Below are 20,172 nucleotides of genomic sequence, written 5' to 3' on the forward strand. Positions count from 1 at the left end.
CGTCCTCAAGCCCAGCATCGTCGCGCGGCGCACATGCAAGTTCTCCCGAGTCCTCATCGACGGCGGCAGCAGCATCAACATCCTCTACCGCGACACGATGACCAAGCTCGACCTCAAGGCCGAGGACTTGGAGCTGACCCAAACGATCTTCCACGGCATCGTGTCCGACCTCTCCTGCTCCCCCATTGGCCGGGTCCGGCTAGACGTCCTGTTCGGTGACAGAAGCCACTTCCGGCGCGAACCGATCTGGTTCGAGGTGGTGGACCTGTCCAGCGCGTATCACGCGTTGCTGGGCCGGCCCGTGCTCGCCAAGTTCATGGAGGTTCCCCACTACATGTACCTGAAGATGAAGATGCCGGGTCCCAAGGGCCTCATCACCATAACCGGCGATTACCGCAAGTCTCTGGAGTGCGCCCGAGACGGCGCCAAGTTGGCCGAGTTGCTGGTCATTGCCGAGGAGTGGCGCCAGCTCGAACGGATCGTTGCCCTGGCTGACGAGGCCGCCTTCAAGCCCTCCAAGGAGACCAAGAAAGTGAAGCTCAACTCAGAAGACCCCAGCTGCAGCAAGTACGTTGTCGTAGGCGCCCGCCTCGACAGCAAATAGGAAGGCGAGCTCGTCGACTTCCTCCATGAGAATCGGGATATCTTCGCATGGACCCCCAAGGACATGTCGGGTATCCTGAGGAAGTACGCCGAGCACAAACTTCACGTTTGCAAGGACGCCAAGCCTGTCCGTCAACCCCTACGACGATTTTCCGAAGAAAAGAGCAGAACCATTGGTGAAGAGGTCGCCAAGCTTTTGGCGGCCGGCTTCATAATGGAAGTGTTTCACCCCGAGTGGCTGGCCAATCCAGTCCTTGTCCTGAAGAAGAACAAGACCTGGCGCATGTGTATCGACTACACCAGCCTCAACAAGGCCTGTCCCAAGGATCTGTTCGCCCTCCCGCGGATCGACCAAGTCATCGACTCGACCGCGGGGTGTGAGCTCCTATCCTTCCTGGACGCTTACTCCGGCTACCACCAGATCAAGCTGGACCCGGCCGACGCCCTGAAGACGTCCTTCATCACGCCCTTTGGGGCGTATTGCTACATCACCATGTCGTTCAGCTTGAAGAACGCCGGCACCACCTTCTAGCGCTGCATGCAGAAATGCCTGCTGCCGCAACCCGGCCGCAATATCCACGCATACGTGGATGACATTGTGGTGAAGACCAAGAAGCACCTCACGCTCCTCGATGATTTGAAGGAAACATTCGCCAACCTCCGCGAATACAAGGTCAAGCTTAACCTGGAAAAATGCGTCTTTGGCGTCCCGGCTGGAAAGCTACTCGGTTTCCTCATCTCAGAACGCGGCATTGAGGTGAACTCGGAGAAGATCAAGGCCATCGAGCGCATGCACAAGCCGGCTCGGCTGCGCGATGTCCAGAAGTTCATCGGATGCTTGGCCTCGGTCAGCCAGTTTCTAAGCCGGCTGGGCGAGAGGGCGCTGCCCCTGTACCAGCTGATGAAGAAGACGAGCCTGTTCGAATGGAACGGCAAGGCAGACGAGGCTTTCCAAGACCTCAAGCGCATGCTCTCCACCGCACCAGTCCTGGTCGCGCCGACCGACAAGGAGCCACTGTTGCTCTACATAGCCGCGACCTCGCGGGCGGTCAGCACGGTGCGGGTGGTCGAGCGACTAGAGAAGGGCAAGATCCAAGCCATCCAGCGCCCAGTCTACTACCTGAGCGAGGTGCTCTCCATCTCCATGCAGAATTACCCGCACTACCAGAAGATGTGTTACGGCGTGTACTTCACCGCCAAGAAGCTGAAGTAGTATTTCCAAGAGCACGTTATCACCGTGGTCAGCACGGTGCCTATCGGAGAAATCATCGGGTGCCGGGATGCCTCTGGCCGGGTTGCCAAGTGGGTGATCCAGCTAGCCGGCCACACCATCCTCTACGAGCCCCCGCACCACGATTAAGTCTCAATCCCTGGCCGACTTCCTCGTCGACTGGACCGAGACCCAGTACTTGCCGCCGCCTCCCGACTCGATGCATTGGCGCATGCACTTCAACGGGTCCAAGATGCGACTCGGCTTGGGGGTTGGCATCGTACTGTCATCCCCGAAGGGCGACTGGCTCCGCTACGCGCTCTAGATCCACTTCGCCGCCTCCAACAACGTCGCCGAGTACGAAGCCCTTGTGCACGGCCTCCGGCTTGCCAAGGAACTCGGCATCCGGCGCATCCTGTGCTACGGCAACTCGGACCTGGTAGTGCAGCAGTGCTCCGGCGAATGGGACGCTCACGACTCTAACATGGCAAGCTACCGCTTCCTCGTCCAGAAGCTGTCTGGATCCTTTGAGGGCTACGAGTTCCTCCACGTCCCGCGCGCGAAGAACGAAGCAACCGACACGCTCGCCAAGATCGCCTCGTCTCGCCAAGCCATCCCGTCCGGCGTCTCCCTCGAGCACCTGCGCAAGCCGTCCGTCAAGCCATCGCCGGGCTCCGAGTCCATCCATGTCCCAGACGACCCGACCGCACCTCAACCCGGCCCGGGGACCGCTGAACCCGGCCCGGGGACTGCTGAACCCAGCCCAGAGGCTGCTCAGCGCGACTCAGCCACCATCGGCCCGGACCCGGCCGTCGCCTTCCCCAACCCGGGGGCTGCTCAACCCGGCTCGGGGGCTGCCGACTCGGAACCCACCCTGGTGGCCGTCTTCGCCGTGGTTACGGCTCCATCTTGGGCCCTCCCAATATCGGAATTTTTGGAGAATGGGGTTCTCCCCATGGACGAGACCGAAGCTCGACAAGTGCAGCGCCGGGCATCCGCCTACAGCATCATCAACAACGAGCTCGTCAAGCGCAGCTCCACCGGCGTGTTCCAGCGCTGCGTCGAGCAGGAAGGGGGCATCGACATCCTCCGCGACATACATCAGGGCGAGTGCGGGCACCACGCTGCATCATGATCCCTGGTGGCCAAGGCGTTCCGCCATGGTTTCTACTGGCCCACGGCCCTCCAAGATGCCGAGTTGCTCGTCCTCAAGTGTGAGGGATGCCAGCGCTTCAGCAAACGTAGCCACCAGCCGGTGTCAGCACTCCGCACCATACCGATCGCCTGGCCCTTCGCGGTCTGGGGACTCGACATGGTGGGACCCTTCAAAACCGCTCGAGGCGGGATGACACACTTGCTGGTGTCAATGGACAAATTCATCAAGTGGATCGAGGCAAGACCAATCAAGAAACTCGACGGGCCAACAGCCGTCCGGTTCATCAAGGACATAGCGGTGCGCTACGGCATGCCGAAAAGCATCATCGCCGACAATGACACCAACTTCGCCAAGGGCGCGCTCGAGCAATACTACTCCGTCTCCGGCATCCGCCTCGACCTGGCCTCCGTTGCGCATCTGCAATCCAACGGGCAGGTCGAGCGGGCTGATGGACTCATCCTGTCCGGCATCAAGCCGCGACTCGTCGAGCCACGCATCCGCTCACCCGGCAGCTGGCTTGATGAGTTGCCAGCCTTTCTCTAGAGTCTACGCACCACACCGAATCGGTCGACTGGGTTCACCCCGTTCTTCCTCGTCTACGGAGCCGAAGCCGTCACCCTGACCGACGTCGAGTTCGACTCGCCGCGCGTCGCGATGTACACCGAAGCCGAAGCCAGAGAAGCCCGCGAAGATGGCGTTGACCTACTCGAAGAAGCACACCTCCTGGTGCTCAGTCGCTCGGCCATCTATCAGCAAGGCCTGAGGCACTACCACAACAAGAAGATCAAGCCCATCGCGTTCCGCAAGGGCGACCTCGTCCTCCGACTCGTCCAAGAGCAGGCAGGACAACACAAGCTATCCCCTCCATGGGAGGGCCCATTCATCATGAGCAAGGCCTTGCGCGACCGCAACGCCTACTACCTCATCGACGCACGCAAGTCAAGGAAGTGCAAGAAGGACACCGCCGGTGAAGAAACGACCTGGCCGTGGAACGCGGAACTCCTCCGCCCATTTTACAGTTAGCCGCACGAGCGTATATATCGTCGCCTTTTGTAAACGCATGAAACCATGGGGTCCCCAAATGAGACTCGAGGGCTGCCTTTTGTCGACCAATTTATTGTGTCCCTATTTTCTTGCATCACTATACCACTGAACCCGGTCACCGGTCCGACTCGCTCGACCCGAGGGCTCGGGGGCTGGCCGACTCGGTCGCCACCCCACTGCCTTACTTGGTGATTCATGATAAAGCTAGGATGCCACGGTCCCCCACTTCGCCCTAAAGCCACAGATCCAGCTTTGGCTGTCGGCTGGCAAGCACAACGGGCCAAAACTCCTTTACGCTTCATACACTAAGTCAAAGGCTGCTGGGTCGATCAACCCGGCCCACCATTCATCAAATGAACAGCCGCACGACCGGCTGCTCGCCAACCGGCTTCGCCGGATTGCCGCCAGCCGGCCCAGTGGGTGTTTTGCTCGCGCTCAATGTTTCGAGGGACCCAAGTCCTGCGCACTCCTCTCAAAGAACCAAGCTCCTTGCCACGAACCGGAGCCTTGGCCGTCTGACTCGCGGGGGGAGGTTTGAGAAAGGAAAAGCGCATGAAATCGGTCCAAAAAATGGAAGGCAAAAAGCAAAAGCACCCACGACATCCACACAAGTATTTAAATAAAGGCCCACGGCCCAAGTTCATTACACCCTAAAACCCCCAGTGGGTGGGTGGACCTGCTATTTAACAAATTTTACAAAGTGTCTTAGGCATCTCCAGCGCCACGTCACGACGTCGACGGCTCTCCCCTGGCGGCCTCTGGGTCCAGCATGGCGCCGGTGTCCTCCTCAGCACCCGCGTCACAGTAGACGCCCATCTCCTCCGAGCTCCCCTCCGGATCGTGGAGGAGCAAGCCGTAGTCATCGCCGTCCACGGCCCTGCCATCTTCCATCCGCTCCGGATGGAACTCATCGTGGAAGGCGAACTTGGTGATGTAGCTGGCCCGATAGGCGATCCGGCCGGCTTGCTCGTGCAAGAGCTGCTCCGAGCCGGCCCGCTGGCCCATCAACGCATCCAGCTGCAGGTCCGGATGCCAGGACAGCGCGAACCAGAGCGCCATCTCAGCACCAGCACGAGCGGCGGAGACGCGCCACTCGCCAAGCCGGTCCGGCCCACCTCCAACCAACGCGCCAGGAGCGAGAAGCTGCTCGGTTGGACGGAGTCCGGCCATGGGGCCGCCATCATTGCGGTGCTGGCATGGGACAGCCGCCCCTACTGCGTTCCCAGGATCTGCAGGCGGGCCTCAGCGGCGGCAATGATCTCCGGGAAGGTCCAGGCCACCCGTGGATCCGTCCCGGACCCAACGACGTCGGTCGGGTCGCGTTGATAGCGGACGGCTTCCTCCGCCAGCCGCTGCGTCTCCGGGAAGGCCCCTGCCGCAAAGGAAGAAGCGAGTTAGAAGAAGAATAACAAGGAAGAAAGGCCGGTCCCGACCCGGCAAACGACAAGAAAAAGCACTTACTGGAGAAGGACTCTTCCAGGTGCTGCGCCTCAAGCAACGTACCATGCCGTTCCCGCTTGATGGCGCGGTCGCGCTCCTTGAGCGCCTTCTCCAGATTGGCCGCCTTGGCAAGGGCCGCCTTCAGCTCGGCGTCCTTGTCTTCGGCTGCCTTCTCGGCCGCCTCGCGGTTGCGGGCCTCGTCCTGACGGGCCCCCTCAGCCATGGTGACCCGCCCTCGCAGGCGGTCCACCTCGGCCTGGAGCCAGCCCTTGTCGTGGGCCAGCTGGCCGCGCTGCTGGTCCGCTTCCACCAGGGCCTGCTGTGCCTCTACTACCTTGGCGGCTTCCGCCTTAAGGTGCTCCACCTAGGCCTCGAGGCGGCTCTTGTGACCTACCAGCTGCTCATGCAGTCGGTTGGCCTCGTCGAGAGACCGCCGAGCCGCGGCCGCCTCCGCCCTCGCCTGCGCCGCCTCGACGCCAAGACGGCTGGTGTCGGCAACAAGCCGTTCATAGTGATGACCGGCCCGGAGCAGACGAGTCCGCTAGGACAGCACCTCGGCTGCGAAAAAGAAGGACTCAGCAGAAGAAAAAAGCAAGACTTAAGATTTGGCCCAACTATTACACACTTGGCCCAAATCTCGGGGGCTACACCCAGTGGGTGCGCTAGCGCCCCCCACTACAAAAGAGCACAAGAATACCTGCGGCGATGCGGAGCTCCTCCTCCTTGGCGGCAAGCTGCTCCACGAGATCCCAGTGCTTTCCCAGGAGACGATTGTAGGCGGCAACCCTGAAAGCGTCAAGATGCTGAAGAAAGCAGAAATTAAAACAAGGCCAACACTCTAAAGATTCGACCCAACTACTACGTAGTTGGCCCGAACCTCGGGGGCTACACCCAGTGGGTGCGTTGGCGCGCCCCCACAAAGAAGAGATTACAAGAAGACTTACCAGAACGACGCACTCCAGGTTGCGCGTCCGCTCCACCTCGGCCTGGGCGAAGGCCTCGAGCTGTTCCGTCCGGCCTTGCAGGCGGCGACTGACGGCGTCCAGCGCCGCCTCCTCTTGGGTCTAAGGCCCGAAGACAACGGTGCCCCTGCTCCGCGCTGGCTGCGGCACAACAGCTCGGTGTCCTCCCTGCCGGGGCACCGAGGCGTACTCCCCGCTGGCCGCTCGTGAGGCGGCCAGCACCTCCTACGACGCCCCTCCCGGCGCTGACGATGACCCGGATGCCGGGACGCCCTATATCGCCGTCTCCGGCCCAGCTGTCGGGGCGGCCTCCGGCACTGCTGCCCGCGGTGCCTCCTTCGAAACCGGCGGCGCCTCCAACACCGCCGTCCGCAGTGTCTCTTCCAAAACGCCGCCGCCTCCACCACCATCAGTCCCCGCTCGCTCGACCACGTCAGCCCGCGGCAGGGTGTCATCCGCCACCTCCACGACCACCCGGTCGGGGATCACCACCTCAGCCTGGCCTCCATGGCCGCGCTCCCTCACCAATGACGGCTCAAAGACCGTCGCCGCCACCACCGTGCCCTCTGGCATCTCGCACCAGGCCGGCTCCGTGCCGGCTCATGCCCATGCCGCCGCCGCGTCGGTCCAAGCCCGGACCGATGACGCCTTCAGCTCCGCCTCAGCCCGGTTCCTGTCCCTCCAGGCCAAGGCTTCGTCCTTGTTCGGATCCAGGCCGAGGTCCGAGTCGGCTCGTCCCTCCACCTCAGCCTGGTCGGCGAGTTCGGACCGGCTCCTGCGAAACTCGGCCCCTTCGGCGGACACGGCTTTCGCCGCCGCCCACGCCAGCGCGATTGGCGACCTGAAGAAGAAGACAAAATGAGCGGAAAAGAAACAAGACTAGCTCAAGAAAACAAAAGCTGAGTGCAAACGAGAGATGAAGCTTACCCCGCCAAGACCGGGACCGGGGTTGGCCCCCCCCGTGCCCGCCACCGCACTTCCTCTTGGCCGGCCTCCCGGCCCCGGCCGGGTCCGCCATGCGCTTCGGGGCCTGGGGTCGTGGCGCGACACTGTCTTTCCCATGCGAGCGGCTCGGCGCCACCCCATGCAAGGACCCGGCTCCGCCTACGTCACCGCCTCCCCCGCCCAATGCCGCTATACCGACAACTGGCGTCAGCACCGACCGTCCCATGCCACGGTCAGCAATTCAAGACACATGAAGAAAAACACGAGACTTGCCCGAGCGACGCCCAGCGCCGGCGTCGGACTCGGCCTCCTCCTCCCCGCCATGAGCCGCGGGCTCCCCTAGCGCCACCTGCGACGAGGCCAAGGAGTAAGGATGCCGAATCGCATTCAGAAGTACGACCCGCGTTGCATCAGGACGGATGAGAAGGTGCACGGCGGCAAAGTAAGAAGACCGTACACTCACCTGCGGCGCCGGGTTCGACTGGCTGTACGGCACCTTGCCGAACCGCCAGTCCTCCCGAAGGTTGGCCTTGGAGATGTCATTCACACCGCGCGCAATCTGCTCCACGGACAGCCACGTCGACCCCGTGCGGTTGGGGTCTTGAAGGCCGACCATTTCGCCGACGAGGCAGGAGCGCCCCTGAAGCGGAAGGACCCGACACCTGACAAACGCGGCGAGAAGGTCGGTGCCGGTGAGCCCCTCCTGCGTCCTCATCACCGTCACCCGCTCGCAGAGATTGACGATCTCCTGCGACGGGCGCCTGGGCGAGTAGCCCCAGTTCGTCTTCGCCTGCGGTGGTGCGATGGCGAAGGCCGGAAGGTTGATGCGATCCGAACCAAGGTTGCGGACGTAGAAGAAGGAGTTTTGCCACTTCTTGGCAGAATCCTCCAGCGGGATCTTGGGGAAATCCACCCCCGACCACTTCGAGATGACGGCAGCGCCGCAATCAGCGAAATCCCCGGCCGACGGGCCCTGCTGCTTCAAGGAGAAGAAGCGCGCCCAAAGGTCGATTGTAGGCTCGAACCCTAGGTACTCCTCGCAAAGGGTGACGAAGCCGGAGAGCTGGACGATGGCGCTGGCGCCAAGATGATGCGGCTGGAGCCCGAAGAACTCCAAGAATGCGCAGAATAAGGCACTCGCCGGCAGCCCGAATCTGCGCTCGAAGTGTGTGAGGAAGACCACACACTCCTGCCCCTCGGGCCGAGGCGTCTGCTCGCCGCGCGGCAGGTGGACGCCGACGTCCGTCTCCCGCGGCAGGCGCCACGTCGCCTGGAGTTGGGTGATGTCCTTAGAGGTGACGTTCGAGCCCATCCAGGAGCCCGATGGCAGCGACATGATCAAAGGAAGGAGAAGAAGAAGGAAGATGGACGGCGAAGGAGTTCTGCTCAGAGCAGCGGGCGCCGCAGTGCGTCTGTTGCAAAGAGCGGAGCGAGAGCAAAGGGACAGGAGGGCGCGAGCGAGAATAATGTCCGCCGCCCCTGCCCTCCAATTTAGAACCCTCGGTTTGAATGTGGGGAAGTGGGATCGTCTGCACGCACCCGTTCCACTACCCTGCAATAAGTGCGCACGTACACGCGCAGTAACTGCCCGAGGAAGAGAAACCGGCCCCCGGACGCCGCAATAAATCCGCGCGCTTGGGCCGAAGGCACGCGGCGGCAGGCCCCAGCCCGTCGCCCGGTCCCGTCACGCGTGTGGCCTGTCAGGCCCCTCCGACTTCCGGGCACCATGTGGCGCCCGCGCGAAGCCCGATGGATTGCCCCAAGATTCGGTGGACTTCTCAGTCCCCGCCATGGCCGGAATGCCATGATCCGGTTTTCGAGAAAACCGGCACACAGTGGGTGTTGCCGGACCCGGCGCTCGCAGAATCCACCTTGCTTAAGGGGGAAACTGCGAAGGCCCACTCATCCGAAGACGGCGGACCTTCACAGCTTTGGGGACTACTGTCGGGGGGATGGACCCCGGGCAGGCAATGGAACCCGGATCCTCTTCAAAAACAACGGGGTTGGTACCGCCCCTCAATACCGGCACGCGCTTGGCCGTGTCGCTCAACCCGACCAAGCCCCACAAGCCGGCCAGACTAGTCGACCCGGCAAGACACGTTGACTCGGCCCCAACAACTAGCGCAAGACAGCCGAACCCGGCACGACCAAAGCCTCCTCAATAAGCCAGTGCCACCCGTGGCATGCTACACAATCCAACCGTGGGTCAACTCCCGTCCCATCCAGGCCGTATGATGGGGACAAGATGATGTCTACTACACAACCTTCTTCTTGTAGACGTTGTTGGGCCTCCAAGTGCAGAGGTTTGTAGGACAGTAGCAAATTTCCCTCAAGTGGATGACCTAAGGTTTATCAATCCGTGGGAGGCGTAGGATGAAGATGGTCTCTCTCAAGCAACCCTGCAACCAAATAACAAAGAGTCTCTTGTGTTCCCAACACACCCAATACAATGGTAAAATGTATAGGTGCACTAGTTCGGCGAGGAGATGGTGATACAAGTGGTATATGGATGGTAGATATAGGTTTTTGTAATCTGAAAATATAAAACCAGCAAGGTAACTATTGATAAAAGTGAGCGTAAACGGTATTGCAATGCGTTGAAACAAGGCCTAGGGTTTATACTTTCGCTAGAGCAAGTTCCCTCAACAATAATAGCATAATTGGATCACATAACTATCCCTCAACATGCAACAAAGAGTCACTCCAAATTCACTAATAGCGGAGAACAAATGAAGAGATTATGGTAGGGTACGAAACCACCTCAAAGTTATTCTTTCCAATCAATCCGTTGGGCTATTCCTATAAGTGTCACAAACAGCCCTAGAGTTCGTACTAGAATAACACCTTAAGACACAAATCAACCAAAACCCTAATGTCACCTAGATACTCCAATGTCACCTCAAGTATCCGTGGGTATGATTATACGATATGCATCACACAATCTCAAATTCATCTATTCAACCAACACATAGAACCTCAAAGAGTGCCCCAAAGTTTCTACTGGAGAATTACGACAAAATGTGTGCCAACCGCTATGCATAAGTTCATGGGCGGAACCCGCAAGTTGGTCACCAAAACATACATCAAGTGAATCACGTGATGTCCCATTGTCACCACAGATATGCACGACAAAACATACATCAAGTGTTTTCAAATCTTTAAAGACTCAATCTGATAAGATAACTTCAAAGGGGAAACTCAATCCATTACAAGAGAGTAGAGGGGGAGGAGAAACATACGATCCAACTATAATAGCAAAGCTCGCGATACATCAAGATTGTGCCAAATCAAGAACACGAGAGAGAGAGAGAGAGAGAGAGAGAGAGAGAGATCAAACACATAGCTACTGGTACATATCCTCAGCCCCGAGGGAGAGCTACTCCCTCCTCGTCATGGAGAGCACCAGGATGATGAAGATAGCCATCGGAGAGGGATTCCCCCTCCGGCGGGGTGCCGGAACGGGTCTAGATTGGCTTTCGGTGGCTACGGAGGCTTCTGGCGGCGGAACTCTCGATCTATTGTGCTCTTCGGTAGTTTTAGGGTATATGGAGATATATAGGTGGAAGAAGTATGTCAGGGGGGCCACGAGGGTGGAGGGCGCACCCCCCTGCCTCGTGGCCTCCTCGTTGCTTCCCTTATGTGGACTCCGAGTCTCCCAGGTTGCTTTCCTTCCAAAAATAAGTTCCGTGAAGTTTTAGGTCAATTGGACTCTGTTTGATTTTCCTTTTCTGCGATACTCTTAAACAAGGAAAAAACAGAAACTGGCACTCGACTCTAGGTTAATAGGTTAGTCCCAAAAATAATATAAAAGTGTATAATAAAGCCCATAAACATCCAAAGTTGATAATATAATAGCATGGAACAATAAAAAATTATAGATACGTTGGAGACGTATCAGCATCCCCAAGCTTAATTCCTGCTCGTCCTCGAGTAGGTAAATGATAAAAACAGATTTTTTGATGTGGAATGCTACCTAGCATATTTCTCTAAGTAATTCTTCTTTATTGTGGCAATAATATTCAGATCCATAAGATTCAAGACAAAAGTTTAATATTGACATAAAAATAATAATACTTCAAGCATACTAACTAAGCAATCATGTCTTCTCAAAATAACATGGCCAAAGAAAGCTATCCCTACAAAATCATATAGTCTGGCTATGCTCCATCTTCACCACACAAAGTATTTAAATCATGCACAACCCCGATGACAAGCCAAGTCATTGTTTCATACTTTTGATGTTCTCAAACTTATTCAATCTTCACGCAATACATGAGCGTGAGCCATGGATATAGCACTATAGGTGGAATAGAAGGGTGGTTGTGGAGAAGACAAAAAGGGAGAAGATAGTCTCACATCAACTAGGCGTATCAACGGGCTATGGAGATGCCCATCAATAGATATCAATGTGAGTGAGTAGGGATTGACATGCAACGGATGCACTAGAGCTATAAGTATACGAAAGCTCAACAAAAGAAACTAGTGGGTGTGCATCCAACTCACTTGCTCACGAAGACCTAGGGCATTTTGAGGAAGCCCATCATTGGAATATACAAGCCAAGTTCTATAATGAAATTTCCCACTAGTATATGAAAGTGACAACATAGGAGACTCTCTATCATGAAGATCATGGTGCTACTTTGAAGCACAAGTGTGGTAAAAGGATAGTAGCATTGCCCCTTCTCTATTTTTCTCTCATTTTTTTATTTTCTATTTGGGCCTTCTCTTTTTTATGGCATCTTTTCTCTTTTTTTATTTGGGCTTCTTTGGCCTCTTCTATTTATTTATTTTCGTCCGGAGTCTTGCTACGTCTTGAGCTTGCGTTGGTTTTCCTCGAAGAGGAAGGGGTGATGCAGCAGAGTAGCGTAAATATTTCCCTCAGTTTTTGAGAACCAAGGTATCAATCCAGTAGGAGCCCACACTCAAGTCCCTCGTACCTGCACAAAGCGATAGCTACTCGCAACCAACGCGATTAGGGGTTGTCAAGCCCTTCACGGTCACTTACTAGAGTGAGATCTGATAGATAGAATACTTTTGGTATTTTTGATATAAAGATGCAAAGTAAAAAGTAAAGGCAAAGTAAATAGCAAAACAATATAAAAGTGATGGAGATTGATATGATGAGAATAGACCCGGGGGCCATAGGTTTCAACAGTGGCTTCTCTCAAGAGCATAAGTATTCTACGGTGGGTGAACAAATTACTGTTGAGCAATTGATAGAATTGTGCATAATTATGAGAATATCTAGGCATGATCATGTGTATAGGCATCACATCCGTGACAAGTAGATCGAAACGATTCTGCATCTACTACTATTACTCCACTCATCGACCACTATCCAGCATGCATCTAGAGTATTAAGTTAAAAACAGAGTAACGCCTTAAGCAAGATGACATGATGCAACATGAAATAAACCCCATCTTGTTATCCTCGATGGCAACGATATAATACGTGCCTTGCTGCCCCTTCTGTCACTGGGTAAGGACACCGCAAGATCGAACCCAAAGCTAAGCACTTCTCCCATGGCAAGAACTACCAATCTAGTTGGCCAAACCAAACGGATAATTCGAAGAGACTTGCAAAGATAACCAATCATGCATAAAAGAATTCAGAGAAGATTCAAATATTATTCATAGATAGACTTGATCATAAACCCACAATTCATCGATCTTAACAAACACACCGCAAAAAGAAGATTACATCGAATAGATCTCCACAAGAGAGGGGGAGAACTTTGTATTGAGATTCAAAGAGAGAGAAGAAGCCATCTAGCTACTAAACATGGACCCGAAGGTCTGAGGTAAACTACTCACACTTCATCGGAGGGGCTAGGATGATGTAGAAGCCCTCCGTGATGACGGCCCTCTTCCGGCGGAGCTCCGGAACAGGCCCCAAGATGGGATCTCGTGGATACAGAAAGTTGCGATGGTAGAATTAGGATTTTGGCTCCTCTTCTGATCGTTTGGGGGTACGTGTGTATATATAGGAGGAAGGAGTACGTCGGTGGAGCACCGAGGGGCCCATGAGGCAGGGGGGCGCACCCTAGGGGGGGGGCGCCCCCACCCTCGTGACCACCTCTTTGATCCCTTGCAGTAGGGTCCAAGTCTCCTGGATCATGTTCGGTGAGAAAATCACGTTTCCGAAGATTTTATTCCGTTTGGACTCCATTTGATATTCTGTTTATCCGAAACACTGAAATAGGCAAAAAGTAGCAATTCTGGGCTGGGCCTCCGGTTAATAGGTTAGTCCCAAAAATAATATAAAAGTGGAAAATAAAGCCCAATATAGTCCAAAACAGTAGATAATATAGCATGGAGCAATAAAATATTATAGATATGTTGGAGACGTATCAGGCATCCCCAAGCTTAATTCCTACTCGTCCTCGAGTAGGTAAATGATAAAAAGAGAATTTTTGATGCGGAGTGCTACTTGGAGTAATTTCAATGCAAATCTTCTTAATTGTGGTATGAATATTCATATTAGAAAGATTCAAGACAAAAGTTTATATTGACATAGAAAATAATAATACTTCAAGCACACTAATAAATCAATTATCTCTTCTCAAAATAACATGGCCAAAGAAAGTTATCCCTACAAAATCATATAGTTTGGCTATGCTCCATCTTCCCCACACAAAGTATTTAAATCATGCACAACCCCGATGACAAGCCAAGCAATTGTTTCATGCTCTAACTTTTTCAAAACTTTTTCAATCTTCACGCAATACATGAGCGTGAGCCATGGATATAGCACTATAGGTGGAATAGAATGGTGGTTGTGGAGAAGACAAAAAGGAGAAGATAGTCTCACATCAACTAGGCGTATCAACGGGCTATGGAGATGCCCATCAATAGATATCAATGTGAGTGAGTAGGGATTGCCATGCAACGGATGCACTAGAGCTATAAATGTATGAAAGCTCAACAAAAGAAACTAGTGGGTGTGCATCCAACTTGCTTGCTCACGAAGACCTAGGGCAATTTGAGGAAGCCCATCATTGGAATATACAAGCCAAGTTCTATAACGTAAAATTCCCACTAGTAAATGAAAGTGAAAAAATATGAGACTCTCTATATGAAGAATATGGTGCTACTTTGAAGCACAATATATGAGACTTGCTATATCATGGTGCTACTTTGAAGCACAAGTGTGGAAAAAAGGATAGTAGCATTGCCCCTTTTTTGGGCCTTCTTTTTTTTCTTTGGCCTTTCCCCTTTTTTTGGGACAATGCTCTATTTAATGGTGATCATCACACTTCTATTTATTTCCAACTCAATGATTACAACTCGATACTAAAACAAAGTATGACTCTATATGAATGCCTCCGGCGGTGTACCCGGATATGCAATGAATCACGAGTGACAAGTATGAAAGAATTATGAACGGTGGCTTTGCCACAAATACTGTGTCAACTACATGATCATGCTAAGCAATATGACAATGATGGATATGTCATGATGAACTAGATGGTGGAAAGTTGCATGGAAATATATCTCAGAATGACTATGGAAATGCCATAATAGGTAGGTATGGTGGTTGTTTTGAGGAAGGTATATGGTAGGTGTATGATACCGGCGAAAGTTGCGTGGTATTAGAGACGCTAGCAAGGGTTGAAGGGTGGGAGTGCGTATCATCCATGGACTCAACATTAGTCATAAAGAACTCATATACTTATTGCAAAAATTTAGAAGTTACCAAAGCAAAGTATTACACGCATGCTCCTAGGGGGATAGATTGGTAGGAAAAGACCATCGCTCGTCCCCGACCGCCACTCATAAGGAAGACAATCAATAAATAAATCATGCTCCAACTTCATCACATAACAGTTCACCATACGTGCATGCTATGGGAATCACAAACTTCAACACAAGTATTCTTTAAATTCACAACTACTCAACTAGCATGACTTTAATATTATCACCTCCATATCTCAAAACAATTATCATGCTTCAATCTTTTCTTAGTATTCAACACACTCAAAAGAAAGTTTCACAAATCTTGAATACCAAGCATATTATTATTAGGCAAATTACCATGCTATTAAGAGACTCTCAAAATAATTTAAGTGAAGCATGAGAGATCAATAGTTTCTTTAAAATGAATCCACCACCGTGCTCTAAAAGATCTAAGTGAAGCACATAGAGCAAAATTATCTAGCTTAAACGATATAAGTGAAGAACATAGAGCAAAATTATCTAGCTCAAAAGATATAAGTGAAGCACATAGAACAAAATTATCTAGCTCAAAAGATATAAGTGAAGCACATAGAGCAAAACTATCTAGCTCAAAAGATATAAGTGAAGCACATAGAGTATTCTATCAAATTTTAATTCATGTATGGCTCTCTCAAAAAGGTGTGTACAGCAAGGATGATTGTGGCATACTAACAAACAAAGACACAAATAATACAAGACGCTCCAAGCAAAACACATATCATGTTGGTGAATAAAAATATAGCTCCAAGTAAATTACCGATGGAAGTGGACGAAAGAGGGGATGCCTTCCAGGGGCATCCCCAAGCTTTGAATTTTTGGTGTACTTGGATTATATTGGGGGTGCCATGGGCATCCCCAAGCTTAGGCACTTGCCACTCCTTGTTCCATGATCCATCAAAAGAATTCACCCAAAACTTGAAAACTTCACAACACAAAACTCAAAATAGAAAACTCGTGAGCTCCGTTAGCGAAAGAAAACAAAAGACCACTTCAAGGTACTGTAATGAACTCATTATTTATTTATATTGGTGTTAAACCTACTGTATTCCAACTTCTCTATGGATTATAAACTATTTTACTAGCCATAGATTCATCAAAATAAGCAAACAACACACGAAAAACAGAATCTATCAAAAACAGAACAGTCTATAGTAATCTGTAGCTAGCGCAAGATCTGGAACCCCAAAAATTCTAAAATAAATTTATGGACGTGAGGAATTTATCTATTAATAATCTGCAAAAAGAACTAACTAAATATCACTCTTAAAATAAAAATGACAGTAGTTCTCGTGAGCGCTAAAGTTTCTGTTTTTTACAGCAAGTTCAACAAGACTTTCCCCAAGTCTTCCCAACGGTTTTACTTGGCACAAACACTAATTAAACACAAAAAACACAACCAAAACAGAGGCTAAATAATTTATTTATTACTAAACAGGAGCAAAAAGCAAGGAGTAAAAATAAAATTGGGTTGCCTCCCAACAAGCGCTATCGTTTAACGCCCCTAGCTAGGCATAACGAGCAAGAATAGATCTAGGTATTGCCATCTTTGGTAGGCAATCCATAAGTGGCTCTCATGATAGTTTAATATGGTAATTTTATTTTCTTTCTTGGAAAGTGTTCCATGCCATTTTCTAATGGAAATTGAAATCTAATATTCCCTTCTTTCATATCAATAACCGCACCAACTGTTCTAAGGAAAGGTCTACCAAGAATAATAGGGCAAGAAGGATTGCAATCTATATCAAGAACAATGAAATCTACGGGTACATAATTCCTATTTGCGACAATAAGAACATCATTAATTCTTCCCATAGGTTTCTTAATAGTGGAATCCGCAAGATGCAAGTTTAGAGAGCAATCATCAAAATTACGGGAATCTAATAAATCACACAAAGTCTTGGGTATAGTAGAGACACTAGCACCCAAATCACACAAAGCATAAAACTCATGATATTTAATTTTAATTTTAATAGTTGGTTCCCACTCATCATAGAGTTTTCTAGGGATAGAAACTTTCAACTCAAGTTTTTCTTCATAATATTGCATCAAGGCATCAACAATATGTTCGGTGAAGGCTTTATTTCGACTATAAGCATGTGGAGAATTTAGCACGGATTGCAACAAGGAAATACAATCAATCAAAGAGCAATTTTCATAATTAAATTCCTTGAAATCCAATATAGTGGGTTTAGCAACATCTAGATTTTTATTTCTTTCAATCCCACTTTCATCAATTTCATCATTAAGATCTAAACACTCCGAATTTTTAGAACGCCTTCTAGGTAAAGGAAGATCATATTCAGTTTCATCAAGATTCATATTGCAAAATAAAGATTTAATATGGGACACATCAATAACTTTTAGATCTTCATCTTGATTTTCATAGGTATTGGAAGAACACGCTTTAATAAAGGCATCTTTGGAAGCACGCATCCTAGCGGTTCTTTCCTTGCACTCATCAATGGAAATTCTCATGGCTTTTAGAGACTCATTAATATCATGCTTAGGTGGAATATATCTAAGTTTCAAAGCATCAACATCAAGAGCAATTCTATCAATGTTCCTAGCCAAATCATCAATCTTAAGCAATTTTTCTTCAATCATAGCATTAAAATTCTTTTGCGAAGAAATAAATTCTTTGATATTAGATTGAAAATCAGAGGGCATCTTATTATAATTTCCATAAGAGTTGTTGTAGGAATTCCCATAATTATTAGAAGGATTACTAGGATATGGCCTAGGATTAAAATTCCCTCTATAAGCGTTGTTACCAAAATTATTCCTACCAACAAAATTCACATCCATAGATTCATATTCTCAATCAAAGTAGACAAAGGCATATCATTAGGATCAGAAGAAACACTCTTAGTAGCAAATAATTTCATAAGTTCATCCATCTTTTCACTCAACACATTAATTTCTTCTATCGCATGCACTTTTTTTATTAGAAGTTCTTTCAGTATGCCATTGAGAATAATTAACCATAATATTATCTAGGAGTTTAGTAGCATCTCCTAAAGTGATTTCCATAAAAGTGCCTCCCGCGGCCGAATCTAAAAGATTTCTAGAAGCAAAATTCAATCCGGCATAAATTTTTTGTATAATCATCCACAAATTCAAACCATGAGTAGGGCAATTACGTATCATTAGTTTCATTCTCTCCCAAGCTTGTGCAACATGTTCATGATCAAGTTGTTTAAAGTTCATTATATCGTTTCTAAGAGAGATGATCTTAGCGGGAGGAAAATACTTAGAGATAAAAGCATCTTTGCATTTGTTCCATGAATCAATACTATTCTTAGGTAAAGACGAAAACCAAGCTTTAGCACGATCTCTAAGCGAAAAAGGAAATAGCTTCAATTTAACGACATCATTATTGACATATTTTTTCTTTTGCATATCACATAAATCGATGAAGCTATTCAGATGAGTAGCGGCATCTTCGCTAGGAAGGCTGGCGAATTGATCTTTCATAACAAGATTCAACAAAGCAGTATTAATTTCACAAGATTCATCATCGGTAAGAGGAGCAATCGGAGTGCTAAGGAAATCATTATTATTGGTATTGGTGAAGTCACACAATTTGGTAGTATCTTGAGCCATCGCGACAAACAAGCAATCTAACACACGAGCAAACAAAAAGCAAGCGGACAAAAAGAGGCAAATAGAGAGGGAGGATAGAGAGAGATGGCGAATAAAACGGCAAGGGTGAATTGGGGGGGGGGGAGAGGAAAACGAGAGGCAAATGGCAAATAATGTAATGCGAGAGATAGGGATTGTGATGGGTACTTGGTATATTGACTTTTGCGTAGGCTCCCCGGCAACGGCACCAGAAATCCTTCTTGCTACGTCTTGAGCTTGCGTTGGTTTTCCCCGAAGAGGAAGGGATGATGCAGCAGAGTAGCGTAAGTATTTCCCTAAGTTTTTGAGAACCAAGGTATCAATCCAGTAGGAGCCCACACTCAAGTCCCTCGTACCTGCACAAAGCGATAGCTACTCACAACCAACGCAATTAGGGGTTGTCAAGCCCTTCACGGTCACTTACAAGAGTGAGATCTGATAGATAGAATATTTTTGGTATTTTTGATATAAAGATGCAAAGTAAAAAGTAAAGGCAAAGTAAATAGCAAAACAATATAAAAGTGATGGAGATTGATATGATGAGAATAGACCCGGGGGCCATAGGTTTCACCAGTGGCTTCTCTCAAGAGCATAAGTATTCTACGGTGGGTGAACAAATTACTGTTGAGCAATTGATAGAATTGTACATAATTATGAGAATATCTAGGCATGATCATGTATATAGGCATCACGTCCGTGACAAGTAGATCGAAACGATTCTGCATCTACTACTACTCCACTCATCGACCGCTATCCAGCATGCATCTAGAGTATTAAGTTAAAAGCAGAGTAACACCTTAAGCAAGATGACATGATGTAGAGAGATAAATTCATGCAATATGAAATAAACCCCATCTTGTTATCCTCGATGGAAACGATACAATACGTGCCTTGCTGCCCCTTCTGTCACTGGGTAAGGACACCGCAAGATCGAACCCAAAGCTAAGCACTTCTCCCATGGCAAGAACTACCAATCTAGTTGGCCAAACCAAACGGATAATTCGAAGAGACTTGCAAAGATAACCAATCATGCATAAAAGAATTCAGAGAAGATTCAAATATTATTCATAGATAGACTTGATCATAAACCTACAATTCATCGGTCTCAACAAACACACCGCAAAAAGAAGATTACACCGAATAGATCTCCACAAGAGAGGGGTAGAACTTTGTATTGAGATTCAAAGAGAGAGAAGAAGCCATCTAGCTACTAACTATGGACCCGAAGGTCTGAGGTAAACTACTCACACTTCATCGGAGGGGCTAGGATGATGTATAAGCCCTCCGTGATGACGGCCCTCTTTCGGCGGAGCTCCAGAACATGCCCCAAGATGGTTTCTCGTGGATACGGAAAGTTGAGGCGGTGGAATTAGGTTTTTGGCTCCTCTTCTGATCGTTTGGGGGTACGTGTGTATATATAGGAGGAAGGAGTACATCGGTGGAGAACTGAGGGGCCCACGAGGCAGGGGGCGCGC

The sequence above is a fragment of the Triticum dicoccoides genome, chromosome 7A (assembly GCF_002162155.2).
Source record: "Triticum dicoccoides isolate Atlit2015 ecotype Zavitan chromosome 7A, WEW_v2.0, whole genome shotgun sequence".
Taxonomy (NCBI): Eukaryota; Viridiplantae; Streptophyta; class Magnoliopsida; order Poales; family Poaceae; genus Triticum; species Triticum dicoccoides.